Source organism: Chlorocebus sabaeus, chromosome 16 (genome assembly GCF_047675955.1).
Source record: "Chlorocebus sabaeus isolate Y175 chromosome 16, mChlSab1.0.hap1, whole genome shotgun sequence".
Lineage (NCBI taxonomy): Eukaryota > Metazoa > Chordata > Mammalia > Primates > Cercopithecidae > Chlorocebus > Chlorocebus sabaeus.
Genome location: NC_132919.1, coordinates 52,668,674 through 52,688,652, shown reverse-complemented (window position 1 = coordinate 52,688,652; position 19,979 = coordinate 52,668,674). Strand labels below are relative to the sequence as shown.

Genomic DNA, 19,979 nt, shown 5'->3' with positions numbered 1-19,979 from the left:
TCAATTACCTCTGCCTCGTCCCACCCTTGACACATAAGGATTATTACAATTCAAGGTGAGATTTGGGTGGGGACACAGAGCCAAACCGTATCAGAGGCATGACACTGAACAGCTCCAATCCAGAGTATCCCATCACTACCTCCAGAAGATGTGCCCAGTAAAGTGACATCACGCTTGAGGAAGGAGCAGCCTAACCCCAGTCACACCCCAGCCAAGCCCCAGTTTGGTTTTCCTTGTGAATTTCAGGTTGAATGCCCACAAAGCTCGTGAAGGCACAGGGAATGGGGCTCGGAAATCAGCCGGTCCTTACACGGTCTCTGCCTTCAGGAATTTCAGGCTACAGTGGGGGAAGGGACACCTAAAGCCTGAGGCTGAGCAAGTGCTGTTAGAGGGGTGCTCAGTGCCCCAGGGGCCTAAAGAGCAAGGTCATGTCCAGCTGGGGGGAGTTGAGAGGGGCTTCCTGGAGATGAACCTAGAGTGGGCAGCAAGAGGAGGGAGTGGATCCAAGCTCACCCACCAGCCTGGGCCCTGTGCAGAGCAGGAGCTGGGTGGGATGTTCCCATTCTTAGCAAACCTGGAGGGAGCTCAGGCCTGTGGCTATGAGCCTCATGCCCAAGCCTGGGGGCTACTTCATTCAGCATGAATTTTTTTGCATTAATGTTGGATTTTGATTATTTTTTCATATTGCGTTAAAATATTGTTTATCTTGATGACTGCATTTTTGGTGCCCCCTTAAATTTTGAGGTATCCAGCGTGATGCCTCACCCTGCCCCCAGCTCTGCCAGTGACTGCATTTTCTGGGCTTATTCCCCCTGCTCACCAGCTCTTGGCTTCCAGTTATCCAACCCACTTTCAGGTGGCTCCAACTCGGCCTTCCTAGTCTTCTAGACGCTGACTCCGTCTCCCCATTCCCCACCCCAGCCTCCGTGGTCTCACAACCCACCGCAGTGATGATCAACCTTTGCATCTGGTGGCGGAGGCAGTGCAGGGAGGAGAGCTCCTGCCATCAGTGCCTCCTCCCTAGGGAGCACCCGCATCACCCCAGGCTGCATGCTTTCTGGCACTATCTGGTTGTCTGCCCCCACCCCAGCTCCTGAGAGGTGAACACGGTCGGCCTCCTTTGTCAGGTGGGGAACCTGTGACCCAGGGAGACTGTGGGACTCGCCAAATTCACAAAGCTGGTTGAGCAGTGGTGGATCTGGGATGTGGTTCTAGCAAAATGCTCTTTTCATCAGAACCCAACATTTCCCAAATTGTGATCCTTGGAACCCATATTGCATGGGCTGTATATTTGTGAGACCTGAAAGGATCGGCCTGATGGTCAGAGAAGCTTGACCTGCAGATGTGCGTGGATGGCCATCATGAGGAAGTCGTCAAAGACTCTAGGCAGTTCTGCAGTTTAAAAAAAAAAAAAAAAAGAAATTGATTTTAACTCAGCATTTTCCAAACTCATTGACCTCAAAACTCTTCTTTCGTGGAACATCTCCCTGGGCCACTTGTGCATCTTATACAGTCAAAAAACACTGACCTGTTTTTAGCGTGAGAGTTTTCCAGCAGGTCCAAATGGGCCCTGCCAGGACCCATACTTGAACCTTGACCTTGTAGGGGAGGGAAGCTTTCTTTTCTCTCTCCTAGATTCATGGCTGAGACACCTGTAACAAAAGACAGCTTAATAAGAGAAGAGCATACAAATGTATTTAATGTAAGTGTTATGTGGCACAGGAGCCTTCGGAAATGAAGACCCAAAGAAACAGACAAACCTGTGTATTCCTGTGCTTAGGTTTGTTGAAGAGTGACAGTTGCACAGAAGTGAATGGGACACAGAGGGTCTGATGTTAACGGTCATAAACTAGGGGGGCTTAGCAAGGCCCGTTTGTTCAGATTCTTCTCTGTGTCCCTGGGTCTTCAGGTCTAAGGATGCTCCTTTTCTCTGGATACAGGAATCGTGCCTCTCACATTAGGGTCTTATGACCTGCTTCAGAGGAAGGGCAGAGGATTCCTTTATGGCCTGTTTCAGGGGAGGGCAGGAGAACGCCAGACAGACCTTCCCTCTTCTACTGTTCCTCAAGTGCCAGGCGCCATATTTCAGGGTAGTGGCTCCTAAACCCCATCAACCTCTACGCTGTACTCCATTTTCCGACTTAGCTTGCCTTGGTGGAAGAGGAAGAGGAGAGAGGGCCTTTAGGAGAAGCCCAGAATGGACTTTCAGATTTTACATTAACTATTTCTATATTGTTTGATTGTCTCACACTGCACATGAATTACTTTGTGAGGAGGGAGGGAAAGAGGGGAGAAAGAAGAGAGGGGAAGGAGGGGAGTGCTGTACCGACCCTTATCAACTCCAATGGGAATGGCACCAAGTTCAAGGGGCTGAAGAAGAGACCCGGAGCCAGCAAATGAGACATGGGGTTTTACTGGGGCTTATACAGAGGGGAGAGAGTGCAGTGGCAGCAGGCTGGGCAGAAGAATCGCAACCGTTTGCAAAAGGCATGCAGTTTCTATGGCACTTTCACTTAGCACCTTCTTGGCTCAGATGTTCCTTATAGATAAGGGATGAATCTCTGGGTTGGCCACTCCGGATTCCTTAACTCAGAACTCCAAACCTCATTCAGGTGTGTCTGCCATACAGGGTCGTGCTCGGGGCGTGCTTAAGATATTGCTATCAGGTGCATTGACCAAATGGGGAAGGAGAGAAGAAAAAAGAAAACAGGAGAGGAAAGAAAGGAGGGAGGGAAGACAGAAGGAGAAAGGGAAAGGAACAGAAGAAGAAAAGGAGGAAGAAGGGAGAGAAGAGAGAAGTGCGGAGAGTGAACGTGATCCTGGGGTTTGCAGCTCCGACAGCCCATCCTCAAGTGAGAGGAAATCTCAGGAATGACAGCAGGCTCAGCAGGCAAAGGCATCCCCCTCCCAGGTGCCCCCTTCATCTTCCTCACTCAGTTCCCACCTCCACCCTCTCCCAACCAAACACCACCAATCACACATGAATTAAAAGCCATTTCCAGGTGAGCCCAGTGGCTCACGGCTGTAATCCCAGCACTTTGAGAGGCTAAGGCTAGTGAATCACTTGAGGCCAGGAGTTCAAGAGCAGCCTGGCCAACATGGCAAAACCCCATCTCTACAAAAAATTAGTTGGGCATGGTGGTGCGCGCCAGTAGTCCCAGCTACTCGGGAGGCTGAAGCATGAGAATCGTTTGAGCCTGGGAGGCAGAGGTTGCAGTGAGCTGAGATCGCGCCATTGCACTCCAGCCTGGGTGACAGAGCGAGACTCTGCCTCAGAAGAAAGAAAAAAAAAAAAAGCAATTTCCATGACAGAGGCTTTGCATCTGCCCTGGGCCTCAGCCACACAGGCTTACACAGTTTGCAATCTTTTTGTTCAACTCCCCTCTCTCCCCAGCCATTCTAGGTAGGGTGGAGGGGGGAACTCAGGGTCTTCTCCCTGCCCCCCACCCAGGCCTGGGCACCATTAGTATTCAGCATCTTCTCGGTAATGGTCCCTCTTCATGCTGGTTTGATTTTATTATTATGCCAACACACTTGCTTAATTCTCTGCTGTCTTTCTTCTGCACTGTTGATTTACACTGTTAGTGTTTTAATTATACAATTCAGCACTCCTTAAAACATGAAAAACTGCTCAACTTTTCAAGCAATTAAAAGGCAGCAGAGTATATCAGCAGATCCGAGACGAGATAAGTAAATCAAGCAATTAAAAAACTCGTTTGGTGAAAATGTAGCAACCCACCCAAAACGAGCGAGGCCGGTGGGCCCTCCGGACCAGAACTTCGGAGAGCGGCGCCTCCTCCATCTCACCTTCCTACCCGGGAACGTGGCGCCTTCTGCCTTACTCTCCTTCTTACTCTCCCTGGGTTGAACGTGAGGCCTCGCTGACCTCAGCCCAGCCTGGCTAAGAGGGCCTGCGTGGGATGACCTCAGGACTTGGCCAACCACAGAGTCAGGTTTTAACCTGGTCGCCGAGCAGCTCATAAACTTGGCCACATTCCTCCTTTCTCTCGGCCTGTTTCCCATCAGCAAATGGGACTGTACCATGATGTTTTTTGTGTGGGGGTGAGTAAAATATACATAACAAAACTTACCATCGTAAGGGAGAAAAAAAAATCTTTTCCTCACCATCCTAGGTTCACGGCCAAAGCCCTAATAACAAGACAGATTAACAAGAGGAACGCGTAGAAAGCATACACATTGATTTAATGTTTTACATGACACAGGAGACTTCATAAGGAAACGAAGATCCAAAAAAACAAATAAACCTATGTATTTTTTATGCTAGGTTTGATAAAGAAGTGAATAGTTGTGGAGAAGGATGATCAGATGAAAAAGCACGATCTAGGCCAGGTACGGTGGTCACACCTGTAATCCTAGCACTTTGGGAGGCCGAGATGGGCAGATTTCCTGAGTTCAGGAGCTCGAGACCAGCCTGGCCAACATGGCGAAACCCCGTTTCTACTAAAAATACAAAAATTAGCCGGGTGTGGTGGCACGTGCCTGCAATCCCAGCTACTCAAGAGGCTGAGAAACGAGAATTGCTTGAACCTGGGAGGCGGAGGTTGCAGTGAGCCGAAATTGCACCACTGTACTCCAGCCTGGACGACAGCAAGACTCTGTCTCCAAAAATATGTATGATCTAAAGGGGGCACCTAGCAAAGCCTGCTTGTTCAGATTCTTCTCTGTATCCCTGGGTCTTCGGAGATAAGGACGTTCCTTTCCTCTGGGTACAAGGGAGGGTACATCTCACATGAGGGTCTTATGACCCACTTCAGGGTAAGGTCTCGGAGAAGGTGAGAGAGACCTTCCCGTTTCTGCTGTTTCCTCAAATGCCAAGGTGCATATCTGGGTGTAGCATGCCTGAACGCCATTATCATCTTTCCCATTTTTAAGTGTACAGTGCAGTGGTGTTACATTCATGTGGTTCATTCACATTTGTATGGTACAGTCATACCGTTGCCTAATTGTCATCACCATCCGTCTCCAGAACCCTTTTCATCTTGCAGAACCGAAACTCTACACCCATTGGACACTCCCCATTCCCCTTCTCCTGTATCCCTGGTTTCTAAGCTGGTTTCCATGGAGCCCCAGGGTTTCATCTCAGGCCCCTAGAGGGCTGCTAAGAGCAGAAGCAGGTAGCAGGGAGATGAGTAAGCAAAGCTCCATTTTAATCTGTTTAAGCTATTAGGCTTCCAGATTTGATTGCATTTGAGTATAAGGCTCTGAAGATTATTTTTTGAAGTCAGAAAATGACTTTATGAGACCATCCGAAAGACCTGGATTGGGAAGGACTGACTGAGAGGCTTGAGTTTTTTCTAAAGGAAAGTTCTGCCCACGAGCAAGGAGGATGGGTCCTGCTTCTCTGGGTCTAGGGCAGGGCAAAATACACTCCCCCCAAATGAGCTGGGCTCGCCCCAGGAATCCAGGCTCCTCCCAGGCCTTAACCAGTTCCCTCCCTCATGAACTCTTGGCATCGTGACTTCAGGCTCCAGGGGACCCAGAGAACCAGGGACTCTCCGTTGCACTGAAAGTGAGGGTGAGGAGGGTGGGGACAGGGTGGGAGCAGGGACAGGAGGTGTGCAGCCCACTTGTCCATCACACAGAGAGCTGGAAAGACCAGTGGTGATACCCAGCGCCCACTCGCTGGGAGGAGGCTGTCTGGGAGGAGGGTATTGACCCAGGCAAGAAGGGAGGCAAGGTGGCAGGTGCTCTGGAGTGGGCACTGAAGAAGATGGAGGGGCCGAGAGACAGCTTCAACCTGCAGCATATGGCTCAGGGCAGAACCTCCCTGAGTGAACACACTTCCCCATCCTTCATCAGCCACTGTCAGGAGGATTATAAATGCGGAGAGTCGGTATCCAGAATCTTAACCATGTTGGTCACAGCAGGAAGAGGCAAGGCCAGTGCCCCTGAGCCCTTGGTTCTGGGACCCGGGTTCAGGTTTCCTACAAGAGAACAAGCACACCCTGGAGTGTGCCCGGATCCAGCCCTCCCAGAAACTCTCCCCGTTCAGGGGAAGAGGTACAGGACACCTTATCAAGGAAGCAGAGGGCTTCTCTGACATTTCCTTTTCAACCTGGTACCTTCCCTTTAATGACACCCAAGGGACTAGGCAATCAGAATCTGGAAACGGTATCCTTTCAAGAAGTGGCTATTTGCTAGTGGTGTCTCTCTCCACCGGGTCTTGTTCAGCAGACAGAGCCTCCCAGCCACCAACGACAGCGGAAAGTAGTCATGGGTCACTATCTAAATGAGGTAGGGGACAGGGGCATAGACAGGTCCTGTCTTTATGATCTCGTCCATCCCCCCAGCTCCAACCCTGTCCACACACTGAGCCAGATCTTCCTGGGTCACCTGCTGGGCCACAGCTCACCCTGGTTCCAGTCACATGTCTGCCCTTGGACACTCAAGCCAGCCCCTCCCCTGGGTTCTGTTCACAAACCCTCCCAACCTGTCCTGCAGTCTCTTCAAGGTTACTCCCCCTGAGCAATTTCTGTTCCAAACAGTTTCTACCGGCTGTTCTTTGTAATTCCAGAACCTCCATTAATCATTCTTAAGCTCTTTGAATACAATATTTTCTCTAAGAACTGAAATTTCTTCACAACTCTGTACCTTCCTGCCATCTCCAATTAACCACACTCATCAGTCATTAACATAAAGCATTAGCATATCTATAACTTCTGTATACCTTGATTCATCTGGCTTGGATTTTTCTCCCAATTGCACCTAATAGGCTGAGGAATGACCAGGATGTAAGGGAGTGTGCACCTCACCCAGCCTCAGCATTAAAATGTTAGAGCAGAAATAAAGTCCCAATGTTGTTAAATCCAACTCTTTCTTTTTGCACATAAGGAAACTGGGCTTTGGAGAGGTGAAGTAGTATCCCTCTTCCTCCCACCAGCCGTCCCAGGTAGCGTCGCCCCTAGCGTGCCTCCTGCAAACCAGTTCCCAGAAATGCTCTGCAAAAAGCAAAGGGAAGGGGTGGTATATAGAGACCAGGGGACCTGCAGTCAAGTAAATTCAAGAAGGTCTGAATACTATGTCATTCCCTTGCACATTCTTGTTAAAGGCTTTTGAGAAGTCTTACAGTAAAGAAGCCTGTTATCTTTATTTAACCCAAAATTTGTTTAAGCATTAGCTCTTTTTTTCCTTTATGCCACCTATATTATTTATATATTGCTATATTTTAAAATTACCCCCGGCCGGGCACGGTGGCTCACACCTGTAATCCTAGCACTTTTGGAGGTCAAAGCAGGTGGACTACTTGAGGTCAGGAGTTCAAAACCAGCCTAGCCAACATGGTAAAATCTCGTCTCTACTAAAAATACCAAAAAAAAAAAAAAAAAAAAAAATTAGCCAGGTGTGGGGGTGTGCGCCTGTAATCCCAGCTACTCAGGAGGCTGAGGCAGGAGAATAGCTAGGACCCGGGAGGCAGAGGTTGCAGTGAGCTGAGATCACACCACTGCACTCCAGCCTGGGTAACAGAGCAAGACTCCATCTCAAAAAAATAATAAAAAATGAATTAAATAAATAAATAAATAAATAAAATTATCCCCAAAGCTAAGTAGCTTAAAAGAATAGACATTGCTATCTCACATAGTTTTTGAGGATCAGGAATCTATAAGTGATTTAGCTGGGTGGTTCTGGCTTGGGGTATCTCATGAGGCTGCAGTCAAAATGTTGGCAGGGGCTGCAGTAAGCCAAAGGCTTGACTAGGACCGGAGGGTCTGCTTCCAAAGCCAAAGGCTTGACTAGGGCTGGAGGGTCTGCTTCCAAGAGGACTCAGTCACTCACATGGAACTTATTGTTCACAGAAAGCCTCAGTGCCTTGCCATGTGGGCTCTCCATAGGACTATATAAGTAGACTCATGGCATCGCAGCTGACATCTCCCAGATGGAGCCAGAAGAGAGAGAGAAGTTTAGTATCTTCTATGACATCATTGGAAGTCACCATCATTTCCACAATATCCTATTGGTTACACAGGTCAGTCGTACTTGGTGTGGGAGAGACGACAAGAGGGTGTGAATACCAGGAGATAAGAATCATTGGCCGCCCTCTTGGAGGTCAACTACCACACCAGCTATTAACTCTACACATCTAGAGAACCACTAACCCAGAACCTACTCTATGGGGATTAAAATACAACCAAGAAAGGTATGAATGTCCCAGATCCTTGACCTGATGTGACAAAGATCAAATGCTACTGGTGTCCTCGCCTGGCTCCACTTTCTAAGGACCAGCAATCGCCTTCATTGCTCGGCTTTCTCTGGTTCCACCCTTCTATGAGGCTTTGCTCTTCCTCCCTGCTGGTCCAGGCAGACACCAGGGCCTGGTGCCTCTACTGAGCAATGGTCTCTGGGCTCCAAGGCAAGGCCCAGATGCAAACCTTCTCTCCACCTCAAGTCAGCTCCCAGCATCAGATAAGGCAAGACTGGCTCCCCTTTTTGATGTGGGAAGCCCCTACTGAATTGAGTTCCTGATTCCAGTGTGAAAGCAGCTATAATAAGAACAAGAATTGCTGACACTTATTAAGTGCTTATGGTATGCCAGGCGCTGTTATGGCCACTAATATGTACTATATTATTTAATCCTCACAATATATACCCATTTGATAGATAACAAAATCGAGGCTCTGGCCAGCCAACGGATATGGCCAACAGCACATAGGTGAAAGTGGCATGACTGAGATTAAACTGGGACTGTCTGATTCCAGATCCAAGGTTGCTGACTATTCAGCTATGCTACCTCCAGCTACCAGGTTACCCATAAAGCAGAGGTGACTCAAATATTTGAGCCTGTGTCATGGGAGACTCTCTTCTTACTCAGGTAACCTTCTCCTCCCACTGCTCCAGGAGTTTCAGTGACCCCACACACACCCGCCCATCTCCTCTAGGAGAATGCTTTTGAATCATAAGATTTTAGAAGACCAAAATGCCATATTCAAATAATATTTACAGACAGTCCTCCAACAACAACAACAGAAAGGTTGTTTCCTCATGTGCTCCCTTAAAAAGAATTTTGAGAGATGTATTTACTGAAAGATAGCTAATTGTTTAAAGTAAAAATATTAGCATTGTAAGTTGGGGCATATTATATGTGTAGTTGTAAAATACATAATAACAGTAGCACAAAGGAGTAAATAGAATTTTCCTGTACTAAAATTTTTATATTTCATGTTTAGTGTTACAATATTAATTCTAAGTATACTGTGATAGGTTAAGGATGCATAGAACAACCACCAAAAATAGACAAAGAAATGTAGATAAAAAGCCAACTGAGTTCTTAAAATTAAATTTTTTTTAATCAAGAAGGCAGGAAAAGAACAAAACACAGGTGAGACAAGACAACCAGAAAACAAAATAGTAGGTGTGGCTGATAGACCTTAAGATGGTCCCCAAAAATCCCTACCTTCTGGAATTTACACCATTGTGTAAGATACTCCCTGGAATGTAGGCAAGACTTATGACTTGCTTCTAACCAACAGAATACAGAAAGATGACAGGATGCCCCTTCCATGACATCTATTGTATTACCAGATTCTCTCCTTTGTTGACTTTGCTGATACAAACTTCTATGTTGTGAGCATTCCTCACAGGGCAGGGAACTGAGGGTAGTCTCTGGCTAACAACCAACAAGAAACTGAGGCTCTCATTACTAACAGCCAGAGATTAACCAAATCCTACCAGCAACCTCATGACCTTGGAAATAAACTCTTCCCCAATCAAGCCTTCAGATCAGACTCTAGCCCTTAATAAGATCTTGATTGTGGCCTTGTGAGACATCCTGAAGCAGCTAAGCTATGCTCAGATTCCTGACTCACAAAGACTGTGAGACAATAAATATGTGCTATTTAAGCAAGTAAATTTATGGTACTCTGCTATAAAGCAATAGATAACTATTACAACAGAACAGTAGACCTACATCAGATCATACCAATAATTACATTAAGTATAAATGGACTAAAAACTCAAAATAAGAGGGAAGAGTATCAGATTGGGTTACTTACTATTTAAAATAAAAGGGGTGTATTTTAAATTACACACTTAGGTTAAAAGTGAAAGTATGAAAAAAGATATATCATGCAAACAATAAACATCAGAACAGTGATGTCTCTATAATACTATGAGATAAAGCAAACTTCAAGATGAAGAAGATTACCAGAGACAGAATGGAGCATTCCATAATGATAAAAGGATAAGTCCATCAAAAAGACATAGCAGTCCCAAAATGTATGTATCTACTAACAGAATTTCAAAATATATGGAAGAAAACTAACAAAACTATATAAAGAAATGGACAAATTTGCAATCATAATTGGAAATTTTAACATTTCTCTCTTAATACTTGATAGGACAACTAGAAAAATATCAAAGGACATAGAAGATGTGAATAGCACTATCAATCAACTTGGCCAAATCGATGTTGATAGAACATTCTATCCAACAATTGCAGAGCATACATTCTTTTCAAATTATCACAGAATATTCACCAAGATGACCATATTCTGCAACATTAGTCTTGATAAACTTGAAACATTCAAATATTACAGCATACTTCTCCATAGAAGGAAAATAAGAAAACATGTTGAATTAAATGATAATGAAAATATATGAAAATCTATGAGAAAAACTCTCTTTCCACTCATGGAGATGTAACTGCTACAAGAATTGCCCTCTTATTGTAATCAACCAGAAAACTGGAGAAAATATAAAAAACAGCTGTTTTCAGATACTGGACTATGGACAGAACATAACAGGGATCCCTTAAATAAAAGAACAAACAAGGTAAGGCCCAGCTTACAGCTAAGAGGATTTCCAAGCCTCAGCAGAGCGAGGAGGAATTCAAACAGAGCAAAGGGTCTGGCTAAGATAAGAAATGTTGGAGTTTGTGGAATCTGAGGAGCCGAAATTGGGGGCATAACACTGGGCAGAAAGGAGACACAAAAAGAGAGAGCATGCAAAAGGTGTCCCAAAAAGTCACTGCAAATCTTTAGCTAAGCATTGATCTGCATGTGTGGGGAGTAAAATTCCATAAGGCAGGGGAAGGAACCACTTGAAAGCAGTGGATTCAACCATTCCTAAAGCTCACACAGGTCTGGGAATGTTTACCAAGCTTGTTTTCCCACGAACCAGAGTGGCAGGACTTCATAACACACAGGATCTCATAGAGTCCTCAGAAGGGTATTGATTTAGTAGTGGGGATAAATTAGCTCTAGACTAAGTGATGTTCTGAAAAAGCCTGAACAAAGACTAAGAGCAAGCCTCAAAGGGATCAAACTGATCCCCAAGTTAATTTAATTGTATGCCAGAACGAAATCCAAAACATTTTAAAGAAATAAATAAAATCCAGCACAAATTCACAATGTTCAACATTTAATCAAAAATAGCAAGTCAGGAAAATATGTAGAAAAATGTAACCCATGACGAAGAGAAAACAGAGCAAGAAATTACAGAAATAATGGCATTAAGACATTTAAAAATGATGACAAATACTTTAATAGGCTAGAGTGGCAGTCCCCAACCTTTTTGGCACTAGAGACTGGTTTTGTGGAAGACAGTTTTTCCATGGACAGTGTGGGGGATGATTTCAGGATGATTCCAGTGCATTACATTTATTGTACACTTTATTTCTATTATATTACATTATAATATTTAAGGAAATAATTATACAACTCATCATGATGAGAATCAGTGGGATCCCTGAGCTTGTTTTCCTGCAACTAGATGGTTCTATCTGGGGGTGATGGGAGACAGTGATAGATCATCAGGCATTAGATTCTTATAGGGAGTGTGCAACCTAGATCCCTCACATGCACAGTTCACAATAGGGTTCATGCTCCTATGAGAACCTAATGCTGCCACTGAGGAGGTGGAGTTCAGGTGGTAACGTGAGCAATGGTAAGCAGCTGTAAATACAGATAAAGCTTCACTAGCTGGCCCACTGCTTACCTCCTGCTGTGCAGCCCCATTCCTAACAGTCCACAGACCAGTACCAGTCTGTGCCTCAGGGGTTGGGGACCCCTGGGCTAGAAACTATAAAAGAAAACAAGAACATGATGAATAGAGAAATGAAATATTTGTAAAGTCCCCAAAATATCTTTTAGACACACAAAAAAATGCAATATCCAAAAGAAAAAGTAAAAATGTATTTGAGGGGACTAACAGCAGATTAGATACTGCAGAAGATCACTGATCTTGAAAGTGGAGCAATAGATCCTATCTAAAATTGAGCACAGATAGAAAAAGAATAGAAAAAAAGAGAACAACCAGAAAATAAGTGACCTGCAGGACAGTATTAATGTTCTAACCTATGTGTAATTGAAACTCCAAAAAGTATATATATTTGCAGATGTAATAATTGGCCAGGTGCCATGGCTCACGCCTGTAATCCCAACACTTTGGGAGGTTGAGGTGGGTGGGTCACTTGAGGTCAGGAGTTCAAGACCAGCCTGGCCAACATGGTGAAACTCTGTCTCTACTGAAAATGTAAAAAATTATCCAAGCACAGTGGTGCATGCCTGTAATCCCAGCTACTCAGGAGGCTGAGGTGGGAGAATTGCTTGAACCCAGGAGGCCTCTGTGAGCTAAGATCACACCATTGCATTCTAGCCTGAGTGACAGAGAGAAACTCCGTCTCAAAAAAAAAAAAAAAAAAAAAAAGAGAGAGAGAGAGCGAGAGAGAGAGAATAATCAAATTGTTTACAACTTGGATGAAAATGATAAACCCACAGATCCAGAAGCTAAGTAAACCCCAAACAGAATAAACATTAAAACACACACACACACACACACACACACACACACCAAGGCACATAATCAAATTGCTTAAAAGTTGTGCTAACAAGCTGGAGGGGAAAAAGACACATTTTGAAGAGGATTAAAGATGAGAATGACAGCAGACTCTTCAACAATTGTGCAAACCAGAAGACAGTGGAATGACATCTTTAAAGTAGGGAAAGAAAATAACTGTCAAACTAGTAATCTTTAGTTAGTGAAAATACCTTTCAAAAGTAAAAGTAAAACAAAGACTTTTTCAGACATACAAAAGTTGAGAGAATTCCTCACCAGCAGTTCTGAACTTTAAGAAATGTAATAGGAAGATATTCAGGGAGAAGGAAAAGGATATCAGATGGAAATCTGAATCTACACAAAGGAAGAATGTCAGAAATGGTTAATATGTGTGTATTTATAATATCCATTTTTCAATCTCTTCAAAAGATAACTTGCTGCTTAAATCCAAGCAATAGTTCCACTTCTGGCCAAGATGGAGTAACAGAAAATTGATTTACTCTAAAATGCTAAATGGTATGACTGCTTTGGAAAGTTAAGAGGCCAGCCGGGCATGGTGGCTAACGCATGTAATCCCAGCACTTTGGGAGACCAAGATGGGCAGATCGCCTGAGGTCAGGAGTTCGAGACTAGCCTGACCAGCACAGTGAAACCCTGTCTCTACTAAAAACACAAAATTAGCCAGGCGTGATGGTGCATGCCTGTAATCCCAGCTACTCAGGAGGCTGAGGCAGGAGAATTGCTGTAACTCAGGAGGCAGAGGTTGCAGTGAGCCAAGCTTGTGCCATTGCACTCCAGCCTGGGCAACAAGAACAAAACTCTGTCTCAAAAAAAAAAAGAGAGAGAGAGGTCAAACACATGCTTACCATACGACCCAGTGATTCTAATATCTTTTTCTACCAGATATAAAAGTATATGTCCACACAAAGACTTATACATGAGTATCTGTAAGAGCTTTATTTATAATAGCCTCAAATTAGAAACAACCAAAGTACCCATCAACAAGAGAATGGATAAACCATTTGTGGTGCAAAATGGGATTCTACACAGCAATAAAACGAACAAACTACTGATACATACAATAACATGGGTAAATTCAAAAGCCTTATTTATAGTGAAAGAAGCCAGACACAGAAGACTACAAGCTACATAATTTATTTATATGAAATTCTAGAAAAGGCAAAACTGTAGTGACAGAAAACAAACCAGTGGTTGGCATAGCAGTTGGAGTGGATTGACTAAAACAGCCACAAGGGAATTTTTTGGGGCGATGAGAATATTTTACACTTTGGATGTTGTGGTGGACCCATGAGTAACAACATTAGTCAAAACCCAGTGAATCACAGACTGAAAATGGGTGAATTTTGTTGTATACAATTTATACTTCAATAAAGTCATTTTTCAAAAACTGTGGGATGTCACTAAAACAGTGATTGTTGAGAGATTTGTACCTTTAAATGCCTTTATTAGAAAAGAAGAAAGCTTTAAAAATCAAATATCTAGGTTTCTACTTTCAGAAGCTAGAAAAAGAAGAGAAAATTGAAACCAAGTAAGCAAAAGAAAGTAAATAAGAGAGACTGGACATGGTGGCTCATGCCTGTAATCTCAGCACTTTGAGAAGCTGAGGTGGATGGATTACCTGAGGTCAAGAGTTTGCCTGACCAACATGGTGAAACCCAGTCTGTACTAAAAATGCAAAATTAGTTGGGTGTGGTGGTACATGCCTGTAATCCCAGCTCCTTGGGAGACTGAGGCACAAGAATCACTTTGCATGAGAATCAAAGGTTGCAGTGAACTATTGCATTCCAGCCTGGGCAACACAGCAAGACTCCATCTCCCAAAAAAAAAAAAAAAAAAAAAAAGAACAGTGATAAATGAAACAGAAAACAGACAAACCATAAAGAAATTTAACAAAGCTCAAAATATTCTTCCTTTAAAAGACTGATATAATTAATAAATTCCTTTTAATAAAAGAAAATAAGAGAAAGTTTAATTTACCAGTAAGTGAAAGAAGGGACAAATCCTACAAAAACTCAGAGGATAATAAAACAATATTATAAACAACATTATGCCAAAATATTTATCAACTTATGTGAAAAGAACAAGTTCTTTGGAAAACACAAATTACCAAAGCTGACTCAAGAAAAAAATAGAAAAGGAGGATAGCTAATATACCTATCTAAGTAATTAAAATCCTAATTTAAAAAAAAACTTCCAGCAAAGAAAATGCTAGGCCCAGATAGCTTCACTGGTAATGGTATTAAACACTTAAAAAAGAAATAATACATAAAACTTACATAAAGCTTTTTCAGAAAACAGAGGGTAAGGGAGTACTCCCAATTCATTTTATGGTACTCTGTACCAAAAACCTGGAAAATAATTTTATAGACTAATATCCCTTATGAGCATAGCTTTAAAAAAGAAACTCTTAACAAAATTAGCAAATCAAATCCAGCAATATATAAAATGTATAGCACATTTCATGCATATGAATGTATAAACTCAACCAAGTAGAGTTTATCCCAGGAATGCAAGGTTGGCTCAACGCTGCAATTTCCAAGGAATGTAATTCAGTTTATTAATGAATTAAAGGAGAATAAGCACACGATCTCAAAAGATTCAGAAAAAACAAACTAAGAATTGAAGGATAAATTATTCAATCAAGTAAAGGGCATGTACAACAAAGCTATAGTTAATATCATACTTAATGGTGAAAGACTGAATGCTTTTCTCCTAAGACTGGGAAAAATGCAAAGATTTCTGCTCTTATCACTTCTACTTAAAATTGAACTAGAGTTCTAACCAGAGCAATAAGATAAGGAAAAGAAATTAAAAGTATACTTATTGGGAGAGAAGTGAACTCTCTTTTTCACACATGACATGATTGGTTACATTAAAAAAAAAAAAAAAAAAACTAATCTACTAAAGAAAAAGATCTACTAGCACTAAAACATTAATTTAACAAAACTGAAGGACAAAGGCCAAAATTAATTTTTTATATACATTATCAGCAAACAATTACAAAATAAAATAGCAATAAATCCTATTAACAATGACATCCAAAAATGTAAAATACTTAGTAATAAATCTAACAAAACATTTGCAAGGCATCTACATTAATAATTACAAATGCAAATGAAAAAAATCTAAAAAGACCTAAATAAATGAAGCAATATATCATGTTCGTAGATTGAAAGCCTCTGTATTTTAAGACGTAATTCCTCCTCAAATTGATCCATAGATTCAACATCCCTATCACAATCTCAGCAGGCATTTTGTAGGAAATAATGTGATTCTAAAATTTATTAGTTGGCTTTTAATGAGTCTTAACTCAGACTAAAATGTAAAGTCTCTGTATCAGCACAGTGTATGGTCTTTTGGCCCTTCTTCCCCTCCCATTTTTTTTTATTTTAATCCAAGTTATGGTTTAAATGAGGAATAATCAATATATCTAATTATTTTCTCTTTGCATAAAGTAAACTTGCGAACTAGAGCTCAGGAGCCCTTCATTAGGAGGGTGGAAATCCTCATTAACTGCACCAGTGAGGAAGATGACTGCATGGACTGATAGGAAACCTCACAGCAGCCATTGGGCAAGCCCTGGGCAGAGCTGCTTTTAAGGCACATTATTCCCTTGTTGGTGCTGAGAATAAACAGGGAGTGGTGCTACATACGGTTTTTTCAAAATAAAAGGAAATCTATATGAAATATAAAGGACTTAGAATAGACAAAACAATTTTGAAAAATGGGAGGAAGTTGGAGGACTCATACTACCTGATATTAAAACTTGCTATAAAGCTACAAGACAGTATGTTATTGGTGTAAGGATAGACAAATAAATCACTGCAGTAGAATAGTGAGTCCAGAAATAGACTCACACATGTCAATTGATTTTTTAGAGGCACCAAGGCAATTTAAGGAAAAAATATCTTCAACAGTGCTGGAATGACTGGGTATTCATATAGAAAAAAATAAAATGTGAATTCCAACCTTATACTACAAATAAAATTAGTTTGAGAAGAATCGTAGACCTTAACATAAAATAGAAAAGTATTAATGTGGTTTCTCTGTGTCCTCACCCAAATCTCATCTTGAATTGTAGTTCCCATAACCCTCATGTGTTGTGGGAGGGACCCAGTGGAAGGTAATTGAATCATGGAGGCAGTTACCTCCATGCTGTTTTCATGATAATGAGTAAATTCTCACAAGATCTGATGGTTTATAAGGGATTTTCCCCACTTCACTCTGCACTTCTCCTTGCTGCTGCCATGTGAAGAAGGACATGTTTGCTTCCCCTTTTGTCATGATTGTAAGTTTCCTGAGGCCTCCCTGGCCCTGAATAACTGTGAGTCAATTAAACCTCCTTCTTTTATAAATTATCCAGTCTCAGGTGTGTCCTTTATAGCAGTGTGAGAACCGACTGATACAATCATAAAGCTAAAATCAGAAGGACTAACAAGTGTTGACAAGAATGTGGACCAAATGGAACTCCATCCGTTGTTGGTGGAGAGTGAAGTGGTACAACCACTTTGGAAAACTATTAAACTTTTACCTATCCTATGGCCCAGCAATTGCACTTCCAGATATTGCCTTAGTCCATTCAAGTGGCTCTAACAAAATACCATAAACTGGGTAGCTTATAAACAGAAATTTATTGCTCACAATTCTGGAGACTGGGATTCCCAGATCAAGGCACTGGCAGATTGCATCACTGGCTTCTTGGCCACAGACAGCACCTTGTTGCTGTCTCCTCACATGGGCCTCTTTTGTAAGGGGATAGGTATCATGAGGGCACCCTAATAATCTAGTCATCCCCGAAAGGCTCTATCTCCAAATACTAGGAGGTACTCCTAACACTAGGCCCTAACTCCTAATACCTTAGGAATTAGGATTGCAACATGTGAATTTGGAGGGGATGCAAACGTTTAAACCACAGCTGTATTTACTCAAGAGAAAGGAAAATAAATGTCCATAAGAAATACCTGCACAAGAAAATTCACAGCAACATCATTTACAAAAGCCACAAACCAAAAACGATCCAAATATCTATCAACAGAAGAAGAGATAGTATATTAGTATATATTAATATAGAGAGAAAATATATATACTAACATGTACTAATTATACATATATGTGTATTATATATACGTATGTATGTATGTACTTTTTTTTTTGAGACGGAGTCTTGCTCTGTCACCCAGACTGGAGTGAAATAGCACAACTCAGCTCACTGCAACCTCCACCTTCCAGGTTCGAATGATTCTTCAGCCACAGCCTCCCAAGTAGATGGGACTACAGGCACCCGCCATCACGCCCAGCTAATTTTTGTATTTTTGTAGAGATGGGGTTTCACCATATTGACCAGGCTGGTCTCGAACTCCTGACTGCAGGTCGTCTGCCCACTTTGGCCTCCCAAAGTGCTGGGATTACAGGTGTGAGCCACTGTGCTCCAGCCTGTACTTTATTAATTATATGTGTATTGATACAATACAATACTACTTAGGAATTAAAAGTATCAAACTACTGATAGGTACAAACTTGCATGAGTCTCACACACACTGTGTTGAGCAAAAGAAGAAAGACACAAAATAGTACTTGCTGCCCTGTTCCATTTATATGAGTTTCAAGAACAGGCAAGCCTCATCAACAGTAATAGAAATCAGAGCTGTGATTGCCTCTGGAAAGAGTGGGACTGACAGGGAAAGGCATAGGGAATTTTTATACTCTGATTGGAGAGGGGTTCCATTGCGTGGGTATTTCCATTGTCAGAATTCATCAAATTGTACACTTCAGATCTGTGCATTTCCTTCTTTTGTTAATTTTACCTTTAAAAATGCTACAAAAGCACAAGTTTAGAAAGAACCAGGCCGGGTGCTCTAGCTTAAGACTGTAATCCCAGCACTTTGGGAGGCCAAGGCAGGCAGATCGCTTGAGCCCAGGAGCTGGAGACCAGAATGGGCCACATGGCGAAACCCTATCTCTACAAAAAAGTACAAAAATTAGCCAGGTATGACAGTAACATGTGCCTGTAGTTCCAGCCACTCAGGAGGCTGAGATGGGAGAATCACCTAAGCCCAGGAAGTGGAGGCTGCAGTGAGCCGAGACTGCACCATTGCACTCCAACCCGGGCGACAGAGTGAGACCCTGTCACCAAAAAAAAAAAAAAAAACAAAAAAACAGAACACCCACAGTGGGAAACCTAATGGTTTTGCCTGGCTTGCCTGCCTTGTAAGATCTGGCCCTACCTAGACAGGACCCTATATCTGGCTGAGCTCACTCCTTTACTCACCTTGCTCTTGCCTCCCCAGCTTTTCTTTTAGTTCCACAAGCACATCAAGCTCATACCCCTGGGAACCTTTGTGTTCCCCAGCACCCACCCCCCACACCACCATTTCCAGAGTTCTTTCCCAGATCCTTGCAGGATTGTGTTCCTAAGAGAGGTTCCATGGATCAAGTTTCCCTGCAGAAAAGGGATGGCAGGCGAAACAGTGAAAATAGAGGTGAGTTCAGAAAGAGACCATTTCCAAAGCTGAGGCCAGAGTGTAGGGAGCCCACTAGACAGAATGCAGTGCCTGGTGCTCGAGTCCCTGGGCCTGAAAGGGGCGGGGGAAGAGAAGGGGAAGTCCTTTCCAGAAAGGGTTGATCTGTCAGGATGAGAGCCAGGAAATAAAACCCAGCTTCACTCTCCTTCCTCCTTCCTGTCCCTGCCAGTGCTCCCCATGGGCAAACTGAATCGGAACTCAGAGGGCAAGGGAGCCCTCTGCTATAGGTCAGCCCCTGGACACAGGGTGGAGAAGGATGGAGAAGAAATTTAGGGGCCAAACATAATATTCAATGTAGACACTGCCCCTGGATTCCCATCTACATAGCCATCCGTCCCGTTCCCTTCTTAATTTCTTCATGGTACTTACCGCTACCTGAACTCATCTGACTTTCTTATTTGGTGGCTTGCTGGTTACCAAACGCCCCTCCTCTAGAATATAAACCCCAAGAATCTGGGGACTGTCCTATCTATTAATGTATCCCTAGTGCCTAGAACAGTGCCTTGTACTTAAAACAGATGCACAGCGCGCCATAAATCCTTTGAGAAAATGAACAGATGGGTACATTACTGCCTCCCCAGCAGGCTGCCAGACACAAACTAGCACATTCTCTCCAGCCTTTTTTTTTTTTTTTTTTTTGTAATTAAC

General features: G+C 42.8%; 1 long non-coding RNA gene across 1 annotated transcript in view; it reads right to left on the bottom strand.

Moving 5' to 3' along the window:
• LOC140708774 (uncharacterized) overlaps positions 1-19,979 on the bottom strand; it is a 37,414-nt gene that overhangs the window by 10,859 nt on the left and 6,576 nt on the right. Inside the window, exons 2-3 of the long non-coding RNA XR_012088976.1 lie at positions 1,529-1,652; positions 1,301-1,392 (exon numbers count right to left, since the gene is read on the bottom strand). This is a non-coding gene — a long non-coding RNA (uncharacterized lncRNA). The remainder of the gene's footprint in view (positions 1-1,300; positions 1,393-1,528; positions 1,653-19,979) is intronic.